The 12989-nt window shown below is 41.0% G+C and overlaps 1 protein-coding gene across 1 annotated transcript in view; it reads left to right on the plus strand.

Moving 5' to 3' along the window:
- LOC124548715 (sodium leak channel non-selective protein) overlaps positions 1-12989 on the plus strand; it is a 436855-nt gene that overhangs the window by 348197 nt on the left and 75669 nt on the right. The window lies entirely within an intron of this gene.

Genomic DNA, 12989 nt, shown 5'->3' on the forward strand with positions numbered 1-12989 from the left:
TAGGCAGGTGGAGGCAAGCCCTGTGAGGACACTGTGGAGCTCAAAGTGGGATGCCTGCTGGGTCACTGGCAGTAATGACACTTTCTGAGCGTCTGGGACCCCCAAAACACCACAGAGTGGGCACTGGGACCTCCAAAGCATCACGGAGTGGGTAGATCACCAGTGCTGCCAGGAACGGTTCACGAGGCAGAGATCCAAGGTACTGTAGCGCTGTGCGTGATCACTGGAAAGAATAAGGCAGCAACACGGGACTGTTGGGTGGCAGCATTCGGGCCCTTTTGAGCTGCTGAGCTGAGTCAATTGTCTCCCGCTGAGTCCTAGAACATGTTTGTACGTATATCTCTTCAGAAAATGCAGTCAGTGCCAGGTGAGGAGAAGAGGGGATACCTGGACGATTGTGACCGGAGGTGAGTAAAAATGGGCAAGAGAGAAATCATCTGCTGGGGAATGCTGTAGCAGCTGGAGCAATTGATGGCAGTGGCTGCCCAGTGGTGTGCAGGCAGAACTGGTTGAGATGGCGGGCAGCTTGCCTGTCCCTCAATTTCAGCATACACAACTTGCAACCCCATTGCTGCTGAATGACTGTTGGGATCCGTCTGTTCCAATTACCAAAAGCACATGCTCAGACTAGGATGTCTGGATGGAACTTCGGTGCCAGCAGTGCTGGCACCAGGTGTGGGGCTGGCATGAGTAGGTGAAACATGTGCACAGCTGGTGTGTTTAGTCTGTGGAACATGTAGCTAAGTGCTTCCTGCTTCTGAGAACTGGAGTGTTGTGATGTCTCATGTATAACTGTGTCTTTTGTTGTTGGTTTTCAGTATATTTCAAATGTGTGTTGGTTGTTTTGAATCTTCATTGTGATGTCCAAGGCATTTGTCTAATTTGCTGTTTCTCTATTGTAAAATGCATCTTATCATGAACAGAATTTATGTCTGTGTGTAACTGGTCAATTTTATTGCTTGGTTCATGTATCACGAGGCACGAGATGATGTCCATGTGTCTAATCCAGTATAGGATGTTGTACCTATTTGGCACTGTTTTGTTAAATATAGTGTGTTGTGTGTGGTTCATAAATATATTTGCTATGGTTCCAGGCATTGGGGATCCCCTTGATAATCCTTCACTTTGTAAATATAGAATTCATTATTGAACTGAAAATAGTTCTGTTCTGTTGTCAGTTTTAGAAGCCTGACTATTCCTTTGATGTATTCATGTATAAGTGTACTGTGTGTCTTAAGATTTTGTTCTATAATGTTTATTGTTTCAGTTATAGTTGTATTGGAATACATATTGTCCAGATCAAATGACAGGAGGATGGCTGTGTCTGGAATTTGTATGTCTTTCATGCACCGAATCAATTTTGTGTTATTTCTTATAGTTCTGTCCTCTTGTAGTTTGTAGTTTTCTGATAAAGAGGACAGAACTATAATAAATGCCACATAATTGATTCAGTACATAAAAGACACAAGTTACAGACACAGCCATCCTCCTGTCATTTGCTGTAGACAATATGTATTCCAATACACCAATAACTGAAACAATAAACATTATAGAACAAAATCCTAAGGCGTACAATACACTTGCACACAAATACATCAAAGGAACAGTCAGGCTTCTAGAGCTAGTAACAGAACGAAACTATTTTCAGTTCAATAATGAATTCTATTTACAAAGTGAAGGATTACCAATGGGATCCCGAGTGTCTGGAACAAATTAGTTCCAAATAGGTACAACATCCTGTACTGGATTAAATATATGGACGACATCTTGTGCCTGATAGATGAACCAAGCAATAAAATTGACCAGTTATACACTGACTTAAATTCTGTTCATGATAAGATACATTTTACAATAGAAAAAGGGCAAAATAGACAGTTAAATTTCTTGAACATCACCATAAAGATCCAAAACAACCAACACACATTTGACATATACTGCAAACCAACGAAACAGACACAATTGTACATGAGACATCACAACACCCCAGTTCTTAAAAGTAGGCAGCACTTAGATACATGCTGCACAGACTAAACACTATGTACAGATAATTACAAAAAAGAAATGAATACCATAATACAAATAGCCACAAACAATGGATACAAAGATAATTTAGTAACAAAGCTGAACAAGAAAATCAAAAAACACAAGAGAACAAACACCCATCTGTCATCAAGACAAGGACAAAATCACACACAAACAAATACACAAAATACAAAAAGTGGAAGAAACAGAAAGTAAAAGATCGTACACAGTGACATACAATTACAAATAAACACACAGAATATCCAATGTTTTCAATAAACAAGGCATAAAAATAGTCCACCAAGCCAACAACTCGATGCAGAAATACTTCCCAAAAACAATAGATAAAACTGATCTATTTCAGAAATCAGGAATATACCAACTAAAATGTAATACTTGTGATGGAACATACATAGGTCAAACCAGGAGGACATTTGATACCAGAGACAAAGAACATGTAAGAGCATGAATGTGTAGGACAAATCATTCAACTTTTGCAGAACACTTACACCAACACCAACATAAAATTAGAGCCAGAGACACACACAAATTAGTTTCACAGGTTAGCAACACTCACAACATGAATGAAAAGAAATGAATAGACATCAAAATTGTTACAGTGTGGAATAAAAAAAACAGTTTACCAAAGTGAAGTATAAATAATTCAGCACAAGAACTCCTGCAGAATGACAAACACTGCCAACTGCCAAGTGCAAATGTGAGTCAAAGTCTTTAGATGTCAACCACTGCTAGCAAGGAGGGAAGAAGCAGAACATGTAAAGAAACACCGTAAGTAACTTGCACACAAACCTTATAAACAAATTGCTGTTTTTAAAATAAAACAACCAAAAATGTACAAATGTATGTATCCAGTTTGCAGAATAACCACAGAAGATGATTTACAAATAACAGTGATATGATATGCATGTGGTGTGGTTCTTTTTAATTAAACTGCAATCAGCTCAAGGCAGATAACCAATAGTAACAGACTTGAAAATAAAGTTAAAACATCACAGGCCGGACTATCATAGATGTATTTTAACATTTGAAATTTAAAGGCATGCACCAGGCACTCAACTTCACCATTAGAAAAGATGTGGCCCAAATATTTTGGATGTATTTGTCACATAGAAGTTCCCAAAGGTTTGCAGTAGAAACTGAGGACCATTGTCCATCACTAAATTCTGGGAAGACCTTCAATGGAAAATGTTTTTGATAAGGCCATAACAGTGCTTTTCCCTGTTGTAAACCTGAGACTGACTATGCAGGGAGAACATTAAAAAATCTGACAAACTGAAGGGATGAATTCCTGACTGCAAATGAAAGAAAAAAGTCGTATGAACATATGTCCAGAAATGCATTATTGCCATGATAGATGGCTCTGTCGAATAACAGTTCTTCTGACCTCATGTTGTGTGTTCCTTCTGTGTTACAGGCTGTGCAATTGATGCAGCATACTGTAAGCAGCAGAATGGTCCAGTATTTATGTCAGGAACAAGCAGAGATGGTGTTGTTCATGTTGGAACAAGCCAAGATGGTGTTGGCATACAGCCAAGCTGATGAAAATGGTTCAGAGGCAGCATGACTACACCAAAACAAGTACCTTCACAGACACTAACATCATCACACAACATTTCAAGCTGTTTTTGGGTGTTTGTGTGATCATTGTTCCATTCAGACAGACAAATGTGCAGTGAGGTGGTGGAGTGTGTATACACCAGATTTGGAGGACTAGGTTCTACAGCATATGGAGACAAACCCTAGTACAAGCTAGTGGCCCACCAAAATGGTGTAAGCCAAAGTATGGTTATATGTATCCTGCATTGCAGTCACTACCACCTCTATCACCTGAAATGCCCTGGAGGCCACTTCAAACATCTGTTGTGATGTTAATGCAATGCACCTCTGTGCTGTGTTACGGGATGGTTTGTTGTCATTGCATGCATACCGTCTGTTTCTGGACGTACGTTCATAGGACCTTTTTTTCCTCCATTTCCGGTCAGGAATCTGTCCCTGTGGTTTGTCGGTTTTATTACTGTTCACCCTGTATCAACTAAGCAGGAGTATACAGTCATCACAGCGATCCAATTTGTTCTGAGAAGACGGCCAGCAAAATCCAAGCAGACCCTGTCTCACGATTGTGCGGTGCTATGCCATGGAAAGAAAGTGTTCTTATGAGCCGCTTGCTATTCTGCACATTTGTTGCATGACTGGACCATCTGTACTATTTGTTGATTCCTGGCCAGTATAATGGTGTCATACCAGCATTTTTATCCTGTATACCCTTAGTGGTAGGAAAGTAGAAGCACAGAATGTCATTCTATAATGAGAGGGTACGATTATGTGCAGTGATGCATGTTACATAACCAATAGGATAACTCCATCAACCAAAACCAACCACTCTTATAGCTGAAAATATTGATAAAGGGGCTCTGCCTTCCGTTGCAGCAGCTGCTCTAGCCATCCCCACAGAAAGTTACAAAATATGTGTGGTAAGACGGGGTCTACACCCGTGGTTACCACGATATGCTCACCTGTAGTGGGAAATGTGTCAACTGTGGACTGTGCTACTTCATTAAGGTAGAAACATAGAATCTCTTTTTTGTTGTGCAAAGGTTTGGGACCCATTGGCAGCCAGAGGAGGGCATCTGCATTTAAATGTCTATCCCTGGTACAAAAATTAATTTCATAATTGTATCAGCTGAATAAAAGTGACCAGCACTGCAACCAGTGAGCCATTATATCAGGGAGCTGTGATGAGGGGCTGAACAGTGAAATGAGCAGCTTATGGGCTGTTGTCAGGTGAACCTTCAGCCAGTACCAAAATAAGTAATGTTTTTGAGTGCATATATAACAGCTAAAGCTTCTTATTAAATTTGGGAATAATTCCTTTGAGGTGCCATCCAAGTCCCTTCAGAATACCATGTTCCAGGACGGCCTCAATCCCATATTCTGAAGCATCAGCCATCACTAACAACTGTTTGGTAAGCTGAAAGGTTGCTGAGCACAGGGCTAAGTGAAGGCAAGTTTTCAAAGTTCGAAATGCGGTCTCACAGTCCTGTGACCAAGCAAATGGGTTACCCTTTATTTGTAATGCTTTTGGCATGAACTTACTGTGTTAGGAAACCTTCCTGAGAAGAGATAACAGTTCCTTGACGTTTTTCAGCCTAGGTAATGCCGTGATGGCTTCGTGCAAAATTACGTGTCCCAGATATTAAACTGATGGCTGAGAGAACTGAGATTTGTTGAATTTACACCTGCTTAGTGGAGTGTGTGGAGCAGCATACACAGATTTTCGAATTGGTCCCCTGTGGAAGTTCCCGTTACTTGATGTCATCAAGGTAATTTAGATAGCATGATGTATTTTACATTAATTGCTCAAAAATCTTTGAAACACAGTGGGAGTAGTGGCAATGTAGAACACTAAAGGAATGTTGACTACCAAGAGCTGTACAACTCTTCATCAGCCAGTTCTATTTTCAAAAAATATCTCCCACCAGCTAGTTTGGCCTTTAATTCATCTGGACTGTGATAAACAATTTGTTGGGAGGGGAACTGCTGGCAGTGATCAAGTTCATATCCACAGGCTGTTATTGCTGCTGCCAAGAATGAATTGTGGGAAACTGACACACACGACTGCAATGTGTCCTCACTTATTACTTGTGACAAGTCTCCCAATGATGGGGGCAGTGTTACTGTGATTAATTCTTAAAACACACTGAGCAAGATGGAAGTGGAGAATGCCCAGACTGTTTACCTGTTGCAGCACATACACAAGCTGGGATCTATCTGTGGACATACCACCACTACTTTCACATTGTCCAAGTCTATCGATGCCTGGCACCTGCTATCCAGCATGTCACCTGCAATGTTGGCCCATGTTTCTAATTACTGGCCTGCCACATAGGAAATTTCAAAAGGTCTGTGTGAGAGCTAGAACTTGTTCAGGTGATCGGTCATCAAACTGTATAGTGTGCTATCTAACTTCTTTATATGGGGCATAACAGATAATGGCATCGCAATCTATTGTGTTGGTATGTGACTCCTTATGTTTGGAAGTGATGAAATGACACTTTTGACTAAGGCTGTCCATGCCCTGTACGTCTGATTAGGGTGTTTTTTACTTTGATAAACTTCTACGCTATACACAATCCCATGCACATGCTGGTGGTGGTTCGTGGTTAGTAAATTGCGCATTTCGTCAATTTACAACTAAGAGGATTCAATCAACAGGGCTAATTTACATAAAATTCTGTTAGTATAAGTAATGATCTGAACAAGAAGAGAGCTTCTGTAGTGTCAGCATTCCTTACCTGGGAAGCTTCAAAGTATGGTCAGAGTCATTTCTCATATAATTCTGAGTCCTCTGCTGATTCCTTGTACAGTGGGAGCAGTGGCGGGGGGCTAGCTGTGGATGCTGCTGGCATTCCACAGGTGCTGACAAAACCTTTCCCAACATGGTGGTGTTTTCTTGCTAAATTTGTTCCATCTGCAACTGGCACTTGTTCTGAACTGTGTAACTTCAGAGCACTGTTCACTAATGGCAGTGGTAATAATTGTCTGTTCCTGAATCTGTCAAATGCTCTGTTCAAGGGAAGAAAAGAGCACACTGAGTTCCTTCGTCACTACTTTTGTAACAACTGATAAACACTGAAACAACCCTAAAACAGTTAACCACTGATTTATTGACAACACAAGTCAGTGACTGGCGAAACAATTAATCTGAACAGGGTTATCCCTAAACAAAGTCCAGTAGTAGAACGAAAGTAGTTGTAGCACAGAGTACAAGAATGTGATTGTTATGGTGCAGCAAATGAAGTGAAGCAGGAAGCTTGGGCCACGGCCTAAGTAACCCACCATAGCTCAAATGGGTGCCAGGAGGCATGCTGTAAGCATTGGCACATGTATCTTTGTCGCAGACTCATGATCGGGAAGCAGGTGCTGTTCCTGGTGGCTGACTCTGGGATGAACACCATGGGGTAGTGAACAAGTCTTGATGACATAGCATGGTGTTGTGAAAGGCAGAAATGGCGTAATGCTGTATGAGTGGCCACATTTAAACCACATGTACTTCGAGTGGCAGCCAGACGGGCGGCAGTAGCCTCCGTTGGAGGAATCACTGCTGGAGATGGAGACACCTAGTAGTGTCAGCAACATGGTAGCATGTAGGTGTTACCTCAGTTGAATTACAACTGTTGACTAACTCTAGTTATTTGTAAAGGCTGCCATTAAAGAAGTTAAGGATACTTCTGGATTTAATTCTATAGATTGACAATGTTGTGAACCACACTACTGTATAGGTAGTCACCGAATGCTTTGTTGTGCTCTACAATTTTTGCTGTTTTAGTGGGGTAAAAATGCAAGGCTGTAGGAGCATATACATGGTAATTATAATTAAAGTTAAACTTTCAAACCACTGTAGAAATTACACCAATGGTCAGAATGATGTCAAATTGCAATGGAATATTATCGGAGGAGGAGGAAAACGTCTGGCAGAAGAAAAATAGTTACAGAATGTAACAATAGATGTTGCTGTAAGCATCATAATTTAATAGTGGTCGACTACAAATGACAAATAAATCATACAGTAATGCCTAAGGCATATGTTTGGTGTTAAACACACTATACTACTCAGTGTGCATGGGTGTACAGGTGGATACTGTTAGTTATGTGAACCGATCCACCATGGCCAGGTCATATGACATCAGATGAGAAAAATTGGTTTTTAATTGTACTGAGGCCAAAAACCACATAAAAAGCATCAATCACATCAGTTTTTAATTGTCTTGAGGCCAAAAACTGCATAAAAAGCATCAATCAAAATCAAATTGGGTTATTAATTTCTGTGTGACTAGTGCAAAACATTTTCAGTATGGTGTCCACCATTTTCTGCAGCAAGCTGAAATCAGGAAACAGCATGTTCCACAACTGATCGAAGTGTTTCCGGGGTCACATTCAGAATATGTTGTGCAACATGTGCCTTTAATGCAGCTAAGTTTGCAATAGCCCCACAACCAGAAGTCACACAGATTAAGATCAGGTGATGGGGTCAGACAAGCTGTAGGCAAATGGCGGCTGATAATTCTAGCATTTCCAAAATGACGCTTCAGCAGCTGCTTAACTGGATTTGCAATGTGTGGAGGTGCACCATCTTGCATAAATGTGATCCCATCCAAACATCCACACTGTTGGAGAGCTGGAATGACACGGTTGTGCAAAAGACACTCATAGCACTTACCAGAGCCGGTACGGGTAACAGGACTGGAAGCACCTGTGTCTTCGAAAAAATATGACCCTATGATAAATGATGACGTAAACCTGCACCACACAGTGACCTTTTCAGGATGAAGTGGTACTGATTGATTTGCATGTGGATTTTCCGTTGCCCACATTCGACAATTCTGTGTATTGACGTATCCTGTCAGATGGAAGTGGGCTTCGTGTGTCCACAAAATCTTCTACGGCCAATCATTGTCCACTTCCAAATTAGCAAGAAATTCTAAATCAGAAGTCTCTCTTGCTGGCAGGTGAACAGGAAGAACTTGTGCACATGGGTAATTTTGAATGGAAAAAGAGGAAGGATGTTTCGTAGGATTTTACGCACCTTGCTCACGAGCATGTCCAATGTTCAGGCAATTCTCCATGCACTACGCGTTTGCATACCAACACTCGTCTGCTCCTGCATTGCTGTGCCCACTGCTTCTAATGACATCGAATCAGTTCATTTCCTCCCTCTACCAGGTTGCACACCAAAAGAACCTGCTTTTTCAAATTTCTGAATCATTTTCTCCAGATCTAAGGCAGTCATCGGACCAATGCCGTTTTTCAAATCCTTCAATGTCCAGAACTTCTGCAGAGTGACATGTGCACAGTCATCATTCTTGTAACACAGCTTTACAAGCTGAGTGTGATCCTGCATTGAGAAAGTCATGGCGAATGTCGCAGATGCGAAAGGAGGAAAAGCCGTGTACCTGGCGTGTTCATACTAACTTCAGTGGGTCATGCGCATGACAGGTGTTTTCAGTTACGTATTCTGACACATACAGTGCCATCTATTGATCACTTTTCACACTACTTTTTTTTCTTCTGCCATACGTTTTCCCCCTTCTCCGATAATATTCCATTGCAATTTGACGTCATTCTGACTTGTGGTGTTATTTCTATAGCATTTTGAAAGTTTAACTTTAATTATAATCACCCTATATATCTAGGAGAAAGATAGATACCACCTATAGGAAAATTAAATAGGTCTTTGCAGAAAAAGGAAGTAGATGTGTGAATATCAAGAACACAGATGGAAAACCAATACTAAACAAGAAAGGGCAACCACAAAGGTGAAAGAAGCATTTGGAGGGCCAGTGTAAGGGAAATGAACTTGAAAGCAGTATTATAGAAAGGGAAGAAGATGAGGTGGGAGATATGATGCTACGAGAAGAATTTGACAGATCTGGATCAGTATTTGTAGATCTAGGTTCCTCTACAGGGTGCACAAGGACAACGGAGGACTGAGGGTGTTGTACCGATTCCCCTAACCAACAAATTTGAGGTAATGTCTTTCAATGAAACTGAAAACTGAGCCAGTGGGATTCACTTCACCTGATTTGGGGAAACCTGTATTGTCCAGAATCGGGAGACCTACACAAAAGGGTAGGGGCCTGTTAATAGTCGGCAATTCAAACATAAGGTGAGTGATGGTACCCGTTATGGAAATATCAACAAGGAAAAGGAAATAGCACCAGGTACACTCAGTGTGTATGACTGGGGGCCTTATTCAACATGTTGAAGAGGCTATTCCAGAGCAGCCACTGAGCGAACAGCATGCAACCAACAGCAGATTGTGGTGCACATTGGAGCAAATGATGCCTGTCATCTGTGCTCCAAGGTCATTCTTGGGTCATTCCAGTGACTGGCAGAAAAGATTGAGAAGACCAGCCTTGCACATTGAGTTTCAAGAAAGCTTGTAATTTCCAGCATTGACCCCAGAATTGATCATGGCCCTTTGGTTCTGAGTTGTGTGGAAGTGCTGAACCAGAGACTTTGAAGGTTCTGTGACAAGCTAGGATGCAACTTCCTGGACTTGTGCCATAGATTTGAGAATTGTACAGTCCCTCTAAATAGGTCAGAGGCTGCTACTCAGACAGCTGACTGTGTGTATGGTGCACACAAGGGTTTTTTAGTTTAGGTGGCTCTCCATCCAATCCATATAATGATAGCAATATGACCAGAAGTATCAGTGTAAGATCAAAATAAATGCCTCCCACAGGTGAAAGTATTAAAATTCTAATGGTAGACTTCTGAAGTATTCACAACAAAGTTCCAGAGTTTGAAGCAATCATGAAAAGCAGTGAAGCTCACATAATACCAGATACAGAAAGCTGTTTGAAACCTGAACTTGATAACAGTGGGATTTTGGGGGAAAATTTAAGTGTATATCAAAAGGATAGGAAAATGGGAAATGGAGGTGGTGTATTTGCCACAGTAGACAAGAAACTCAAATCCACTGAGACAGAAATTGAAGCTGCATGTGAGCCAGTTTGGGCAAGACTCAGTATCAGTGACGGGCATAAAATGATAATTGGATCCTTCTGTCACCCACCCAGACTCATCTGCTGATGTAAATGAAAACTTTAGAGAAAACCTCAGTTCACTTGTATGTAAGTCCTTAATCATACTGTACTCATTAGTGGAGGCTTTAATCATCCAATAATTAATTGAAAAAATTACAGTTTCATTAATGGTGGGCATGATAAGACACCCTGTGAAATGTTACTAAATTTCTTCTCTGAAAACTACCTAGAACACATAGTTAGTAACCCCAGTCATATATTGGATCTAATGGCAACAAACGGACCTGACCTCTTTGAGGATGTCCACATCAAAACTAGTGTCAGTGATCGAGATACAGTTGTGCCAACAATTATTACAAAAGTACAGTGGACAACTAAAACAACCAAAAAGATATATATGTTCAGCAAAGTAGCTAAAAAATCCGTAGTGTCATATCTCAATGAGGAACTTGAAACTTTCAGCACAGGGCAGGAGCATGTAGAGGAACTCTGGCTCAAGTTTAAAAGAATATTTGACCGTGGTTAGATATGTACCCAATAAAACAGTTCATAAAGGGAAGGAACCTCAATGGTATACAGTCACTATAAGGAAACTTCTAAAGAAACAGGGATTACTGCATAATAGGTGTAAAACAAAGGGTTCTGATATAGATAGAGAGATGCTGAATGAAACACCTTTGGCTGTCATGAGAGCAATGCATGGTGTCTTCAATGACCGCTATAGCAAATATTGTCAAATAATATTTCACAGAACCCAAAGAAATTCTGATTGCATATAAAGGCTGTTAGTGGCACTGAAGCTAGTGTCCAGTCCCTAGCGAATGATACAGGAACTGAAATTGAGGGTAGCAAGTGTTCCTTTACAAAGGAAAACCCAGGACAATTGCCCCAGTTTAACCCTTGTATCACGGAAAAGGTGAATGAAATAAGTATAGTGTCAGTGGTGTTGAGAAACAGCTGATCAGATTATACACGGAATTTGTGGCTGAGTTAGCCCCTCTTCTAACTATAATCTATCGTAGGTCCCTCGAACAAACATTTGTACCCAGTTCTTGGAAAACCCATGTACTAGGAGGGTAGTAGAAGTGATCCACAAAACTACCACCCAATATCCTTGATACTGATTTCTGGTGTAATCTTAGAACATATTTTGAGCTCAAACATAATGAGGTATCTTGAAAAGAATGATGTCCGCAATGCCAACCAGCATGTGTTTCGAAAACATCGATCGTGTGAAACCCAACTCTCACTTTTCTCACATGACTTACTTAAAGCTTTGGATCAAGACAGTATTTCTTGATTTCTGAAAAGCATTTGACCCAGCACAACACCTATGCCTATCATCAAAAGTATGATCATATGGAGTAATAAGTGAAATCTGTGACTGGATTGAGGACTGATCTTGGGTGGAGAGTTATTGTCAGATCTAGAACAAACTTCCGGGTGTGCCCCAGGGAAGAATGTTGGGACCATTGCTGCTCATGCTGTATATTAATGACCTTGCAGGCAATAATAATAGTAAAATCTGGCTTTTTGCAGATGGTGTAGCCATCTATAATGAAGTACTGTCTGAAAGAAAGTGCTTAAATATTCAGTCACCTCCTGATAAGATTTCAGAGTGGTGCAGAGATTGGCAATTTACTCTAAATGTTCAGAAATATAAAATTTTGCACTTCACTAAATGGAAAAAAAATCTAACATCTTATGATTATAATATCAATGAGTCGCTGTTGGACTCAGCCAACTCATACAAATATGTGGCTGTAACACTGCTCTACTGCTAACCTTGCAGAACTAGCACTCCTGAAAGAAAGGATACTGCGGAGGAAGTTTCATATCAGCGCACACTCCGCTGCAGAGTGAAAATCTCATTCTGGAAACATCCTCCAGGCTGTGGCTAAGCCATGTCTCCGCAGTATCCTTTCTTTCAGGAGTGCTAGTTCTGCAAGGTTAGCAGGAGAGCTTCTGTAAAGTTTGGAAGGTAGGAGACGAGATACTGGCAGAAGTAAAGCTGTGAGGACTGGGCGTGAGTCGTGCTTCGGTAGCTCAGATGGTAGAGCACTTGCCCGCGAAAGGCAAAGGTCCTGAGTTCGAGTCTCGGTCGGGCACACAGTTTTAATCTGCCAGGAAGTTTCATATCAGTGCACACTCTGCTGCAGAGTGAAAATCTCATTCTCTAAAAACAATCTGTTTGCATGTAGGCACCATGCATGTGAAATACAGTCAGCTGTGGCCAAACCAAGCATGAGGTCCATGAAGCCAGTGCCATCAAAGCTCCTGACATTAAAAGAAAAAAATGGGGCAGTGTGGGGTGGGGCTGGGGGGGGGGGGGCTTCCACATTAAATAAACTACTAAATCAAATTAATGAGCAGTTATGACTGGAGTAACTTCCCATAATA

Source organism: Schistocerca americana, chromosome 1, assembly GCF_021461395.2.
Source record: "Schistocerca americana isolate TAMUIC-IGC-003095 chromosome 1, iqSchAmer2.1, whole genome shotgun sequence".
Taxonomy (NCBI): Eukaryota; Metazoa; Arthropoda; class Insecta; order Orthoptera; family Acrididae; genus Schistocerca; species Schistocerca americana.